Raw genomic sequence first — 14,586 nt, forward strand, 5'->3', positions numbered from 1 at the left:
CTTTGCTCCTCATTTGTTGCACTTTCTGGTTTTCTCAGCGACTTTGTGACTTTGTTGCTCCAGATTTGCAGGAGATTGTCTGTGCGATATTGTTCTGCCCCTGTACACACACACACACACACACCAATGACATTGGCTTTACCTGTAAGGCTATTGGTGTGCCTGACTTACACAGGATAGCACTGTTTTTGCATCTAATTAAGTATGCGATATTAATAATTAAAAATAAGCATTTTATTTTGAAGCCGGATTTAATTTTTTTTTTTTTTTTTACTCCAACTCTGGCCAAAATTGGACCTGATTCAGTATCATATTGGTGGGGTCTGACACCTGGCACCCTCACTGCTCAGCTGTTCTCAGACGCTACTACATGGTGAATGGCGCAGGAAGCAGACAGCGCTGTTCTCTGTGTAGTGGCCGAACTGAGTCACTGCAGCTTACTAGCCATCCAAATGAATGGGAGCTGATCTGCAGTACCTGGTTTGGCCACTATACACAGAACAGCGCTGTCTACATCCTGCTCCATTCTCTATCCACTACTGAGGACACATAGGGGTGTTGGAATCTCATCAATCTGATATTGATGACCACGATTTTTAGCCCAGAAAGTCTCTTTTGAAAAAAGACCCCAAGAGGCGAAAGGCATGGCTCAGGCCTCTTCATAAATCAGGCGGACGCCCATATGCCAGAATGGAGAGCTATACTAGTTAAGAACTGGAATAGATTTTCATTACAGCTCCTGCCAGAAAACTACAAAATTCATGTCACCGTATCTTTTGACAAATGGATTAGTATGTGTATATAGTATATGTATATAGGAGATATATATTACACATAACGCATCCCATACTGCAGTGCCACACTTCTCTAGTTGCCAGCTTTACATGCAATGCCACGACCTTCATCACCTAATAATTTATTAGCAGGGCAATCAGCTGAACGGATCCATCCTATGATTGACACTAGCGGAGCCCGAGGGACCCCATTGACTATAATAGGGCTTGTCAGGACCCCGTTAAATGTTATATAAACTTGCACTTATAACTCCCCTGCCAGGGACCATATTGTATGAGCCGAACTAAAATGGGTACTAAACACGCACTAACACCTCCCAGGCTATGTACTACTGGTACACATTTATGTGCTGGCAGATTTTCCGGTCTCTAGCAGTTGGAGCGCTGGAATGAGAGCTGAGGTGCAGTAACCAGGAATGGCCACTACACAGTGCATGGCGCTGTTTGCTTCTGGCTCCACATAGTTCCTTTAACCCCGACTGTCAGCTGATTGGAGGGTTTGCTGAGTGTCAGACCTGATATTGATGATCTATCCTATGGACATTTATAAATCCTGATAAATCCCTTTTAATAACTTAGATCAGTAATATAAATTTATGAAGATTTAGGGTTAGTACTCGTGACTAATACACTGTGTTGAACGTAACCGTCGTGGGGCTATGTGGGTGTTACTGATAAACTGTGTGTGTTAGGGCCATACCAATATAGAACAGGGGAGACCTAGTTTTGTACATCAATGGCATTCCGAAACCTCAGCCCTGTCCCTGCAGGCAGTCCCCTACACTTCACAACATCGTGACTGAAGGTAACATTTTTTTTTAAAATGTCACCGTACATGTGTTCCCTTATATTATGTAGGAGCGTTGCAAGCAGTCCATTTATCAACCAGCAGACTGACACACGGATTTGTGACCAATCTTACAGACATTGCCTTGAGTCGGCCATGTACACACAGAGATATTTTGCTAGGATATGACTAGTTCTTATTGTCCTCTGTTATAATGACCCTAAACCAAAACCTTCCTGTTCCCGATAACCTTCCAGATGTTGTGCACCCGCCACAAAACACGACAGACCAGTTTTCTCCCCTATGTCTGGCATGAATTGGCCTTTACACACAACAATTTATCGTGAGATTGGTGTCTGAAAAAAGAAGTCCAAGCTGTAGGCGGGATGTTATAGAGCAGTAGGAGCTGAGCACATTGATATATAGGTTTGTGGGGAAAGATTCAGTGTAACTTGTCATTTATTCATTTATATCACTGCTCTATGTGGAGAAGTCTAGGAGGCGGAGCTATGGGTGACAACTTAGTCGTAGAGGGGAGGCTCTTAGTCGTCACTGATGGCTCCGCCTTCTAGACACAAAAATGAATGAATAATGACAGGTTATACTGAATCTTCTCCCACAAGTTTATATATCAATCTGCTCAGCTCCTCCTGCTCTATAACATGATGTCTATAGAGAGAACAGCACTTTCCATGTGAAAAGTTCCCTCTAAATTTGGTATCATGCAACCCTTCACCTCACCTGCCAGCTCACTGTGAGTTAAAGGGGTCTTCCAGTCTTAGATGAATTTTTCATACTGATGACCTTTTCACTAGATAAGTCATCAGTATGTGATCTGTGGGGGTTTGAGACCCGGACCCCGCATAGACCAGCTGTTCTGGAGTCTCCAAATGCAGTGGACAAGGAGTGTGGGCAGGCTTCTTCTATTCAAGTTATAGGAGTGATGCTGCCGCCCTGTCTACTGTATAGTCCAACGGTATAGCTAATTGGTGCGGGGTCTTTGTGTTGGAACCCGACAGATCACATCCTGATGACTTATTCGCTGGATAGGTCATTGGTGTGTAAAATCCATTTGGGGCCGGAAAACTCTTTTTAAATGAAGATTAACTGGACTCTTTCCTTGGCGATATGAAATGACTGCAAGGATCCCCCTCCCATCCCAGTCAGCTCTGGGCTTAAAGGGGTTGTCAAAATGGCTACTGATAACCTATATACAACATGACATCGGTCAGGGTCTGACACCCAGACCCCACGCTGATCTGCTATACAACCAAACCAGCTTTTCTCCTATTAAAATATATGGGAACAGAGGTTCAGTTCCCCAGCATTACTGCTACAGTATATATAGCTTCCTACACTGTATACAACTTGCGGTTCTATACGCTGTAGCTGTGGCAGATCTGTTTCCAGGCACTTGAATAGGAGCTGCATCTGGCCGTATACCTTGTATAGGGCTTCCGGCAGCCGAAACAGCTGGTTGGTCGGAGTCCAATCCAATAATTAGATCCAGTCTTGTAATATAAAATTAAAGATAATGAAGCCTATAAAACAGGCCATGTTTGGATGCTCCTTGTGTTTTCTCTTGCAGTATGGTTTCTACATTGTAACAACTTGCTACAGTTGCCCCCACGTTGCAGAAACGCATCTTTTTTGTTGTTGTTGTTGCAGATCTTGCTGTGTTAAAACTCCTCCAAGGATAGCGAATGGTTAAACGTCAAAAACGATTCCTTCTGTGTTTTGACCATAAAAAATAGGAATTTTAAGGTTTCCTTTGTACGACTATTGGCTGTGATCTTCACTGGCTTCCCATAGGGGCTTCATCGTTGTGAAATTACAGTACGTCATGACAAGATGAATAGATGGCATTAGGTAATAAGGAACTTGGCAGGGGTAGAATTATTTCGAAATGATATTTTGGAGTCTCTTCCTCAGAAGAATGAATCCTTTTCATAGTTGTAGAATATAATATAGGTAATTCCTATGAGGAAAGGGGGTTGTGTGACTGAGGAAAGTCTAGTCATGCAGCCTGAGTTGCGTGGGATCACGTGGCACCGTGGCCATACTCCTCCAGCCTAAAGCTGTGCACAGAAGCTGTAGTTTCTTGTCTTTTTTGACTACAAGAGAATAGACCTTTTTTTTTATGAAAGTGGGAGGGGGGGGGGGGGGAAATCTGACCTAAATAATATAATAAAAGGGCCGGCTACTAAATCTTACGTCAGAGTCTCTGCCCTGGATAGCATTAAAGGGATCCTATCATTAAAACACAATTTTTTTCTGGTTGACACGTAGGAATAACCTTAAGAAAGGCTATTCGTCACCTACCTTTAGATGTCTCCTCCGCGCCGCCGTTCCGTAGAAATCCCGTTTTTTGTCGGTATGCAAATGAGTTCTCTCGCAGCTGGGGGCATCCCTAATGCTGCGAGAGAAATATCCAGCGACACCTCCATCTTCTTCAGGAACGTCCTCTTCACGCATCTTCTTCCGGCGCAGGCAGTTAAACTTGTAGGCCTCGGGCAGAGTCGACTGCACATGCCCTCCGCCACGGTAAGTAAGCGGCCATTTTCTTGTGGCCTGTGGACATGCTCAGTCGGATTTGCCCTAGGCCCGAAGCCTACATGTTTGACCGCCTGCGCCGGAAGAAGACGCGTGAGGAGGACGTTCCTGAAGAAGATGGAGAGTTCTCTTGCAGCATTGGGGATGCCCTTAGCGCTGTTTGAGCGCTGCAGCCCGCCCCCAGTGCTGCAAGAGAACTCATTTGCATACTGACAAAAATCGGGATTTCTACGGAACGGCGACGTGGAGAAGACCTCTAAAGGTAGGAGACGAATAGCCTTTCTTAAGACTATTCTTACGTGTCAATCAGAAAAAATTGTTTTAATGATAGGATCCCTTTAAGTAATGGAAGATGGCAAATAGCGCCACGTAAACCTCCTCCGGTATGGACCGCGCTTGTTAAACCTCCATAGTGATGTGGTATTTGCAGGCAGATCATCTGCATTATGATCAAATAAGAATCTGGATAGATTTTACTTCATTTGTAAACACCATGAAATAACTGGCACATGTTGCGGTGGAGCCAGTCACGGGTATAGGGTGATGTTCCAGACAATTGTTATATTAATGAAAGGGCATACTGTATGAACATTGCAACAAAGGCCTTCATTCTATGCCGTACGCTTCGGAGGACTTTGCCTTGACATACATGGTCAGTAAACTTCGACTGGAAGCTTTCTGTGTCCAGATCTGCTACCTCTGCATAGCAACTTAAGGGGTGTAACTAGTGTCTGCTGTCCGCCCAGGGGTTTCTGTCCTAATCCCCAGAGAAGCTGGATAGGGGACGGCTTGCCGGCAGTCAGTTTTATTCATTTAAATTGGTTTTTAAAGCAAACCGCTCTCCAAGAGGAAACTTTTTTTTTTTGGGACGGGCACAAGTCCTGCATGTCAATGCAAAAAAACCCGGTTTGCCTGTGGAGAGGCTGCATACGGACACTGGTGGTTTGCTTTAAAACTGACCACCGGCATGCCGTCCCCTATCCAGTTTCTCCAGCGATTAGAAATGAGACCCCTGAGTGGACAGCATGTGCTAGTGTGAACACCGCGTTACTGTTTTTACACCCTTCATTGTGTTATGTTAATTTCAGAGGTTTGACTGTCAAAAATCTAACATCGATGGATTATTTTAAGTAGAAGCCATGAATGTCTCAGTCCATGAAAACTAGCATTGGGCAGCACGGTGACTCAGTGGTTAGCACTGCAGCCTTGCAGCGCTGGAGTCCTAGGTTCAAATCCTGCCAAGGGCAACATCTGCAAGGAGTTTGTATGTTCTCCCTGTGTTTGCGTGGGTTTCCTCCGGGTACTCCGGTTTCCTCCCACACACCAAAGACATACTGATAGGGACTGTAGATTGTGAGCCCTATATGGGACCGTGACTGACAATATCTGTAAAGTGCTGCGGGATATGATGGCGCTATATAAGTAAGCATAATGAATAAAACTAGCATTGCCTTTCTGTTGTTCATTGGAATAGAATAAGAGATAGGCAGACTGCTACAACAGCGGTCATATATGGCGTCCAACCGACCCCATTAACTATAATGGGGTGAGTCAGTGTCTCGCCTTTAAAATGGAAACCACCAGAAAAAACGCCGGATTCAAAAGACCCTCTTGTCAATTTTGGATGGACACTGCGATGGAAACTTCAACGCAGATGTGAACGTAGCCTTAGGCTGGGGACACATGGGGAGAGTTTGCAGTGGGTTGGCTCTGCTGAAGTTGCTGGTAGCTAATCTCTGTGATAGACTTTAAAAAAAAATCCCATCAACTACCTGTAGAAAAACAAAAAATGCAGTGTTCTTTGAACATGAAGCATGTCAATTATTGCTGCGGGTTCAGCCATAGTTTAAAACCTTTGCAATGTAAAAGTTGAAAGCCGAGCCATCCGCCTGCGAATCATGGCTAGAAGCTGCGTTCAGTCAGATTTCTGCTGTTTTGCTGTGGCTGGGTCCATTGCAAGATGTCCAAACTTTCCGCAGCGGACCAGTCCCGTATGTCCTCAGCATTTGCTTTCCAAATTAAGTTCTGAGTATATTCCTTATCCCAGTAGTCGCAGCAGGGCCTACTCTCCATCATGTTTTTACTTCCTTGCATTAAGAACTCTAAGGGTAAGTTCAGATGGGGTTTTTTGGTCAGGATTTTGAGGCCGTATGTGCCTCAAAATCCTGACCAAAAAGACGGCTCCCATTGAAATTAATGGGAGCCGCTCAGGAGCTTTTTCCGGGAGCCGTTTCTTCCGGCTCCCGCAAAAAAGAAGCGAGTTGCTCATTCTTCAGACCGAGTCGCCTTGTGATTCGGCCTGAAGACACTCCCTCCTCCGGACTAGGCCCATTCATTGGGCCTAATCCAGAGTGGAGTGTTCGACTGGATGCTGGTGCAGTGCATCGGCTTTCAGTCGCGGCTACCCGGCTTTTGGTCCGGAACCAGAGTTGCCTTCGCCTCAGGTTCCGGACCAAAAATCTGTGTGACCTTAGCCTAAAGGATTCCATCCTGAGCTGAAGAAACGGTGCGTGGCTGGATGCCGGTGCAGTGCACCGGCTTTCAGTCGCGGCTACCCGGTTTTTGGATTGGAACCTGATGTGGCCTCCTTGCAGATGTTGTCCTTGGCAGGATTTGAACCCAGGACTCCAGCGCTGCAACGTTAAGCTACCGTGTTGCCCCTCAATTGGTTAAATTGTTGCAGCATGTATATCTTAACACAGAACAAGAAAAAACAATGAAAAGTGATTGAAAAAAATGTTTGTCTTGTGTGATAAGATTTAACGTTGCAACAGGTTAACCAATTGTAAAGGTTCAGGTTGGGTTCAGTTCTCTGCCAGATTGTCTGTTGGAGACTCCGTTGCAGAAACTGCCGAGAATTGGCAGAGATAAAAGCAAAAAAAATGCATAGAAAAACATAAACGCAATGATAAATGCTGCAGGAAAAAATGCTATGTGTTTTATGTCAGGTTTTTTCGCGGTTGAGGGGATATCGTCACTCCATAGGGAGAGAACCACCATTTAGGTGTGGAGTCTTAAGCCATGAGCGCTCCACTGTGCAAAGGAACATGGGAAGAATATGCAAATCTGACTTCCATGATGTAATTAGGAAGCCAGTGCCTCAAGTATGCACACCAATAGAGGGCGCTGACTGAGAATGTGCAAGTCTATCTTCCATGATGTAATTAGGAAGACAGAGTCTCAGTCAAGCAAATCAATAGAGGGCGCTCCCTTTAACATCATGCCGACCTTCTCAGAGGCCTTTGAACCCTGTCTAAGCCTCTCACCTCTGCCAGGTCAGTCCTCTCTGCGCCAAGCTGATGAGATGCAACACATCGAAACAGCTGTCCTTGGCTGAGAGACTGTACCTGGTAAAATCCCAACATCATTGCAAACAAAGACCTCTGAGAAGGTCGGCATGATGTTAAAGGGAGCGCCCTCTATTGGTTTGCTTGACTGAGACTCTGTCTTCCTAATTACATCATGGAAGATAGACTTGCACATTCTCAGTGAGCGCCCTCTATTGGTGTGCATTCTTGAGGCATCGGCTTCCTAATTACATCATGGAAGTCAGATTTGCAAATTCTTCCCAGGTTTTTCGCAGCATTTTTTAACTGTGTTTTGTTACGTGGAGCCTTAACCTTACAGTGTTAAAAGGAAGTGAATGTCGCGGTTTGACACCTTGGCGTGAATGTCTGTACACTAGTTTGCATAGACGGGATCATATTGCACAGGAATGAATGATGTCTTGTCACATAATAAAAGTTCCTTGAGGAAAGATAATATTCTCCTGTAAACAGGAGCCTGTAGTGTGTACGATGGTCAAGATATCAGGCTGCTTCGAAATGAACTTTGGTCTCTTGCAGAAAAGTGACAAGTTTATAGACGACTTTTTCTAGGGACTTGTTTTACATTGATAGTTTCATTTTGTACATTAACAATTTACATCTTAATTTGACTATAAATAAACGATTTGTATCTAATGTGTCCTCATGTACAGTCTGTGGGGCTACATTGCATGTCCGTGTCCATCTGGTTTACTAACCTAGATCTATATCAGAACGGAGGGGTCCGACACTGCTATGGCCTCTTTCATGAATACCATACGTTGTATGTTGGTATTGCAGCATAATCTCATTTACTTAAATGGGACAAAGTTGCAAATGGGCCATGTGACAGATGAATGTGACGTCGCATTCTGTGAAGAGGAAGAGCATTCACCTCAATACCATGGCCTCTTCAAACATCTGGTGGGCCAGGTGCCTGTTGTCATACCCCGGTGACCAATCCTGTCACCGGACTTAGGCTAAGTCCACATCTGCATCGTCTTGCCGTTGTTCTGGTCTGTCGGAGGTGGATACATATGGAGCCCGACAAATTCAATTGGTTATAATGAAGAGGAAGCAGTGTTCTCCTCAAAACCATGGCCTTCAAACATCTGGTCAGCGGGGAGCCTGCTGTCCTACATCGGTGACTACTGCTAAGGACTACTGGTAAACCACTTAGGCTAAGTTCACATTTGCATCAGAGGACCAGAACAACGGACAGGTGGACCGCTACCATAGCGGATACATACAGGGCCCGACGACTGTCCATTGTTTTTAATCTGAAATCAGTGAGAAAAAAAAAATTGTCCGTGTAGGTAGTGGCGTAACTAAGAATGGCGGAGCCCTGTGGCGAACTTTTGACATCGACACCCCCTCCCCATTCCTGAATGCTCTATTATGCCCCATAGTGGCCCCTGCACATACTATTACGCCCATGCACTTAATATTAGGCCCCATAGTGGCTCCTATACATAGTATTTTGCTCCATTGTGAACAGCCATGAACAATTATTATACTCTGGGGTCTTTTCAGGCCCCAGAGTATAATAATCAGAGACCGGGGGGAAAAACTGACATAAAAAAAACACTTTCACTTACCTATCTCCGGCTGCGCTGCACTCCTCGGTGGTGTCAGCCATCTTCAATGGGGACATCACAAGACCTGGGACGCAGGTCCCGGTCATGGACGTGACACAACTAGGCCCAACTATGTTCCCTTACCTCTCCCGGGCCTCCGATCATTATACTCGGGGGGGATGGGGGGGTTCTTTTTTTTTTTTTTTTTTTTTGTCTGCCAACTTCAAACTGACTCTCTGCAACGGAGTTAGACGCAGATGTGACCTGAGCCCAAGTGCCTCGTACAGTTCCTGCCCCACATTTGGACTCCTGAATTACAGATCCTAGCTATTCAGTGTGATGTCTGACTTCACAGCAGTTGATTGATAAAATGGAAGCTGGTGGTGGTGATATTCGGTGTCACTCAACTTTCCGTAACTCAAATTATTTTGAAGTGGACTAAATGTTTTTATTTTTATATTTTAAAGTAAAGGTTTTTCCATTTTTGTATAGGTGGAGACCTGTCTTGGGACAAGAAGGGCGCCACCTAATGGGCATTTTTTCCTGATCCCAGCACACAAGGGTATTTTCACATATAGAAGTGTTGTTGCAGAAATTTTTGTGACTGTCCCTTTCGTGCCAGTAGTCAGACATCAAACTCGGCACTGCTGTTTTCTGCGCCTCAAAATCCTTGCCAAATTCCTATGTGTAAACTTACCCTTAGGGCTTATACGGTAGCGCAATACTGGAATCTTATAATGCAATATGGCCAAGTTAAAGGACTTGCCAGAAGAAAGTTCAGTATAATTTAGTAACAGAGGGCTGTCAGCAAGGTCGGATCTTTCTCCATTGAGCGCCGGAGCTGTGAAATGCTTACAATGCTAAGGCAGTAATTGAATATAAAGCGGCCTACACCACTGGGGACTCTTTAATAGCCAGCCGTACACATGGCACCGCTGCTCCAGTGTTTAGAGACTGCATTCAGATCATAAAAGTGAACGTTACTGATACTTTATAGCCTTATAACTCGCACATCATTATTGTTACCGCTCCCTTAGGAACGCTTCGCAACCGGTGATTATGGGGGACCGCATGTAGGAATGTAAATCACATGACCCTGTTCATGCACATTTTATTTTATTTTTTTAATTAATGTTCATTATATACTGACATTGACTGAGGTTTATAACATTGAATTAAAAGTAAACAGTTTAGGACATACCATATGGTTGGCATTGATGCCTGTATATCACCATAGACTCTTAATGCATCGATTGTAATTGCTTATCTGCTGAAGGCATATATAATACAAGGCTGTAGCTAAGCACCGGGTGCAAAGATTCAGTATCACGCCTCCCTGTGTACACACACACACACACACACACACACACACACACACACACACACACACCCTGGAACCTACTGAAGAGAAGCAGAGACATATATAGACATAGTGCTGCAGCTAATAGTGAGTTTTCTATCTTGCTCCAGCCACTTTATTCACATTTGTACTTTCAGTATTTCTGTATATGACCTAATGAGTTAAAATTAGGAAGATTAGTCTCCTATATTTACTTCCACTGACTCAGGGAGATTTGAGAATTAGAGACAGAGAGCGTAACACTGGTAAAAATGCATAATGCAAGTCCTATAAATGCCAGAAATGGTGCTATACCTTATGTATACAAATGGAAGCTTATCCTTAAGTTTCATCCAAAAATGTAGGTATGCTTTAACTAAGTTTTTCTTCCCATAAGATGTAATATAATATGCATTTAGAGTACGGCTGTGCCATATGCCTGGATAATATTTGAAGCAATCATATTTATGCAAACATAATTTGCTAGGGTATATAGAGCAATACTGAGAGTACAGATGTGGATGAAGTACCTGGGGTAGAATAGAAAACTTACTATTAGCTGCAGCACTCTAGTGGAGAAACATAGTTTATGTTTAGAGATGATACAGAGTTACTATGTTGCTTAAACACACAGGCAACTTTTGCTGACGTGATCCCATGAAGTAACTTTTTGTATATTCAGAATATAAAATGCAGAGCGGTTCTAGTTGAGTTTATGGATCAATAACCTTTAAAAATGTCTCCTCTAGGAGTACGGTATGTGTTCTTACTTGACCACCCAGGGCGATAGGTAGCATTTCTGAAGGAGGAAAGTATGTAGAATATCTATAATCTCTGTAACGTGAGTATCAGAGTCTTAAAAGATCAAAATTAATGCCGAGGCCGCCTTTTGCATTATTTGGTCTACAAAATAAATTTTTCTTCTCTTGCCATGAACGTCCTAGATACTTGAGTGTCAGGTAGACGCCATGTAAAATAGCACGTGTCTGTTTTGGCTGCTTGCTAAAACAGCCCGAGTGTTGGCAGACATGTCTGCCACGAGTGTCTGAGTCCAGACAAGGCACAGTGCAGCTAGTGTTTCCATTTTCAGGAAAATTTCCTGGACTTTCCCGTATAGGTCAACACTGCTCTGTCCAGGAAAAAAGAAAAGGTCTTGAAAGTGGAACGACTGGTGTAGGGCCCTGTAGTGAGGCCTATGTAAAGCCTGGCCTGAGACCTGTGCCCGGCCTTGTGGCTACAATTCTACTTTATAATGAATTGGTGCAATATTATGAATGCTGTACAATTGGCATGGAGGTGAGTAGAGGGGATAATTTAGGGTCTGCAATGGGGGAGGGGGGCTATAGCTTGGTAACGTCATTTACCCTCAATGTTAAGTTACCTTTCACTGTGTCTTCTACCTCGAGCTCGTCTCCTCTTTTAACAGGCGCCGGTCCATTAATTCCTGGGCAATTGATAATTTTTCTTCCCTCTACCACCGCCCTGCTCCTGAGTGGTCATTACAGTGAGTCAATTTCTAATGTCAAGTGGGTGGTCACAAGCAGTGCCGCACCTCCCATGAGGCGACCTGAAGCGAGTGCTTCAGGCGGCACTATGTCAGGACCCCAGGGAGGGCGGCATTTTTGATTACCTAAGCCAGTCCAGGACAAGCTGTCCTGGACAAGCTGTCCTGGACTGGCTTAGCACCGAGCGGTGGTTTGGGGAGGCCACTGGAGCAGCGCGGCTTTCTGTAGTTCGCCTCGGGCGGCGAAAGGGGTAGGTTCACCCCTGGTCACAAGTCTGTGACTCAGGGCAGATAGTGTTAGTTACCCCCCTTTGACAACACCTGCCTGACACCATCTACTTGGCAATAATATATTTAGCCCCAAAACTAACTGCACTGATTGTCCAGGAATGGTGAGGGCTAGAGAGAAAATTCTAACTCCATCACAGTCGGTAGAGCAACGACTATTATAGGGTTGAAAGAGCTAGAGTTGATGGAGGTCATGACAGTCCTCCTAAAAGCCCTAATGGTCCCAAAATGTCCCTTTTAATGAGCTTATTTGGTTCTTCTGTATTGTAGCTAATAAATCGTGCATGAACTCCTTCCCCCTCTGCTATTACATATACCCTCGAAGATACCTTTACTCCTTACGTCATCTTCTTCTGAGTATATTTGGTAGAATTTGGTCAGTTATGGGCATGTCCAAACTTTTCTTAGAATTTTTTATTTTTTTTTGATTGCTTTTTTATCGTCTTTGGCTGTCGCATTGCACTCTGAGCCTGTAGTCACGCTCTGAGTTTTGATCATGCATCTTTTTACTTATTGTGCAACCAACCATTTTCACACCCGTAGGCCATATCACAACTGCGTTCACACTTTCGTCAGAAGCCTTCGGCAGAAATTCCATCATTATTTGATAGAAAAGCGCAGTCCCCTCCTTCCTGTCCAATGAGGGACACAGGAGCGGCGCCTGATAGACTCCATTATAACCAGTAATCTCCATTGGGCACTGCTGGTATCTGTTGTGGCTTTCTTCATAAACGGAAGCCACAATAGTAGTGTGAACAGAGCCCAAATTCCCTGTACGCATATCTAATAGATTTCCAGAGCAGTCTGCTGGTCCTTTACCATATATGTTGACCATGCACGCAAGATAGTTGTTGGCCAAATGTATTCCCATCAATATAAAGACCTTGTGAGTGTGCATGTTTATTGGGGACAGGTACGCCACTGTGACACTCTTATGCCATCGAGGACATTCACAAGGACCCCATACGGATGGGTTTATTGTATGTGTTTTTCATACTGGGAACAGAAGGTTTTGGCCATGTTAACACTAAAAATTTTTTTTTTTTTTTTTTTTACCGTACATATGTTCCTGGGAACCCCATCATTGGTGGTTGTGGTGCAAAATGTATAATACAATGTATAGCGCGGTAAAAGCTTTACATTGAACAAATTTCCAAGGTGGAAAAAATATAGCGCTGCTTGTGCTGGCGGTAAATATTCGGAGGCTGCAGAACCGTATTTTTGTCTCGACCTATAAGCAGGTGTATATTTAGTCAGTATATAGGTGTGTTCATTCATGCTGTTTGCTCATTTTGCATGTAGTTCGCACTGGACTAATATATTGGGATACATCACGTTATACCGGCCCTATAGTTATTTTTAACCTCTACTTTTACAGATTGTATTTACGTGTTTACTTATTGAAATGAATTGTCGGATGTCTGGTTGTTGCGCTCTACTCCACGTGCCATTAGTAGCCTCATGCAAATATTAGGCTCTTGCTACATTAACACTTAAGTTGGATGAACATATTAAATTTAGAATTTTTTGGCCAGATCAGTACCTTGTGTGATTTTATTTATTTATTGATTGATTGATTTTTTTTTTTTCCTTAGGCTAGGTTCACACTTGCGCTGGGCTATCGTTCATCTCCGCTGTCAGACCTGAACAACAGAGTCTGTCCGCTCAATCAGTGGACCCGACAGACTATTACTGGGTCCGCCCTGCAGGACTTTTCTCTTGGACTTTTAGCACACTCCGATACAAATGTGAACCTAGCCTGATTTTGTATAGCGCCAACATATTCTGCAGCATTTTACAAACATTGTCAGTCATTATACGGTTTCCTTGACGTGTAGGAGGAAACTGGATTGACCCGAGGAAACCCATGGAGAGTGTACAAACTCCTTGCAGATGTTCTTGTGGTAGGATATTAAAAGGGCAAATAAAAATGAAAAGTTACACAAATTTCCAACAAGCTTATTGTATTGACTTGCGATGTCTGCTTGTTGTCATTGAATGAGAGCTTTCATTCATTGCAGTACAGTCATCGGATTCTGTCTTGCAATGAGCAACGCACCCACGTGTCAATCACATGACTAAGACTGAAACGGCCGTCCTCGATTGAGAGACTATACCTGGTAATAATCCCAGCGTCATTGCAAAATAAAGGCCTCTTGGAAGGTCGGGCATGATGCTAAAGGGAGCAGCCTTTATTGGGTTATTTCACTGGAATTCTGTCATCCTAACTACATCAGGGAAGACAGGCTTGCACATTCCAGTGAGCGCCCTCTATTGGTTTGCAACACTGAGGCAGCTTCTGACTTCCTAATTACATCATGGAAGACAGATTTGCGTATTCTTCCCATGGACTTAAACAGTGAAGGTTTCCCAGGGGCTACCCATCTTGGTGAATGGTAGTGAGCAGAGATCGACAAGTCACAATTTCAACTCTATCTG

The 14,586-nt window shown here is 44.0% G+C and overlaps 2 protein-coding genes across 3 annotated transcripts in view; both read left to right on the forward strand.

Annotated features, from left to right (window-relative positions):
* The window catches only part of LOC142197275 (cystatin-like), a 376,276-nt gene that overhangs the window by 220,009 nt on the left and 141,681 nt on the right, over window positions 1–14,586 (forward strand). The window lies entirely within an intron of this gene.
* RRBP1 (ribosome binding protein 1) overlaps window positions 1–14,586 on the forward strand; it is a 49,995-nt gene that overhangs the window by 904 nt on the left and 34,505 nt on the right. The gene's annotated exons all lie outside the window — the stretch shown is intronic.

This window comes from Leptodactylus fuscus, chromosome 3 (genome assembly GCF_031893055.1).
Source record: "Leptodactylus fuscus isolate aLepFus1 chromosome 3, aLepFus1.hap2, whole genome shotgun sequence".
Lineage (NCBI taxonomy): Eukaryota > Metazoa > Chordata > Amphibia > Anura > Leptodactylidae > Leptodactylus > Leptodactylus fuscus.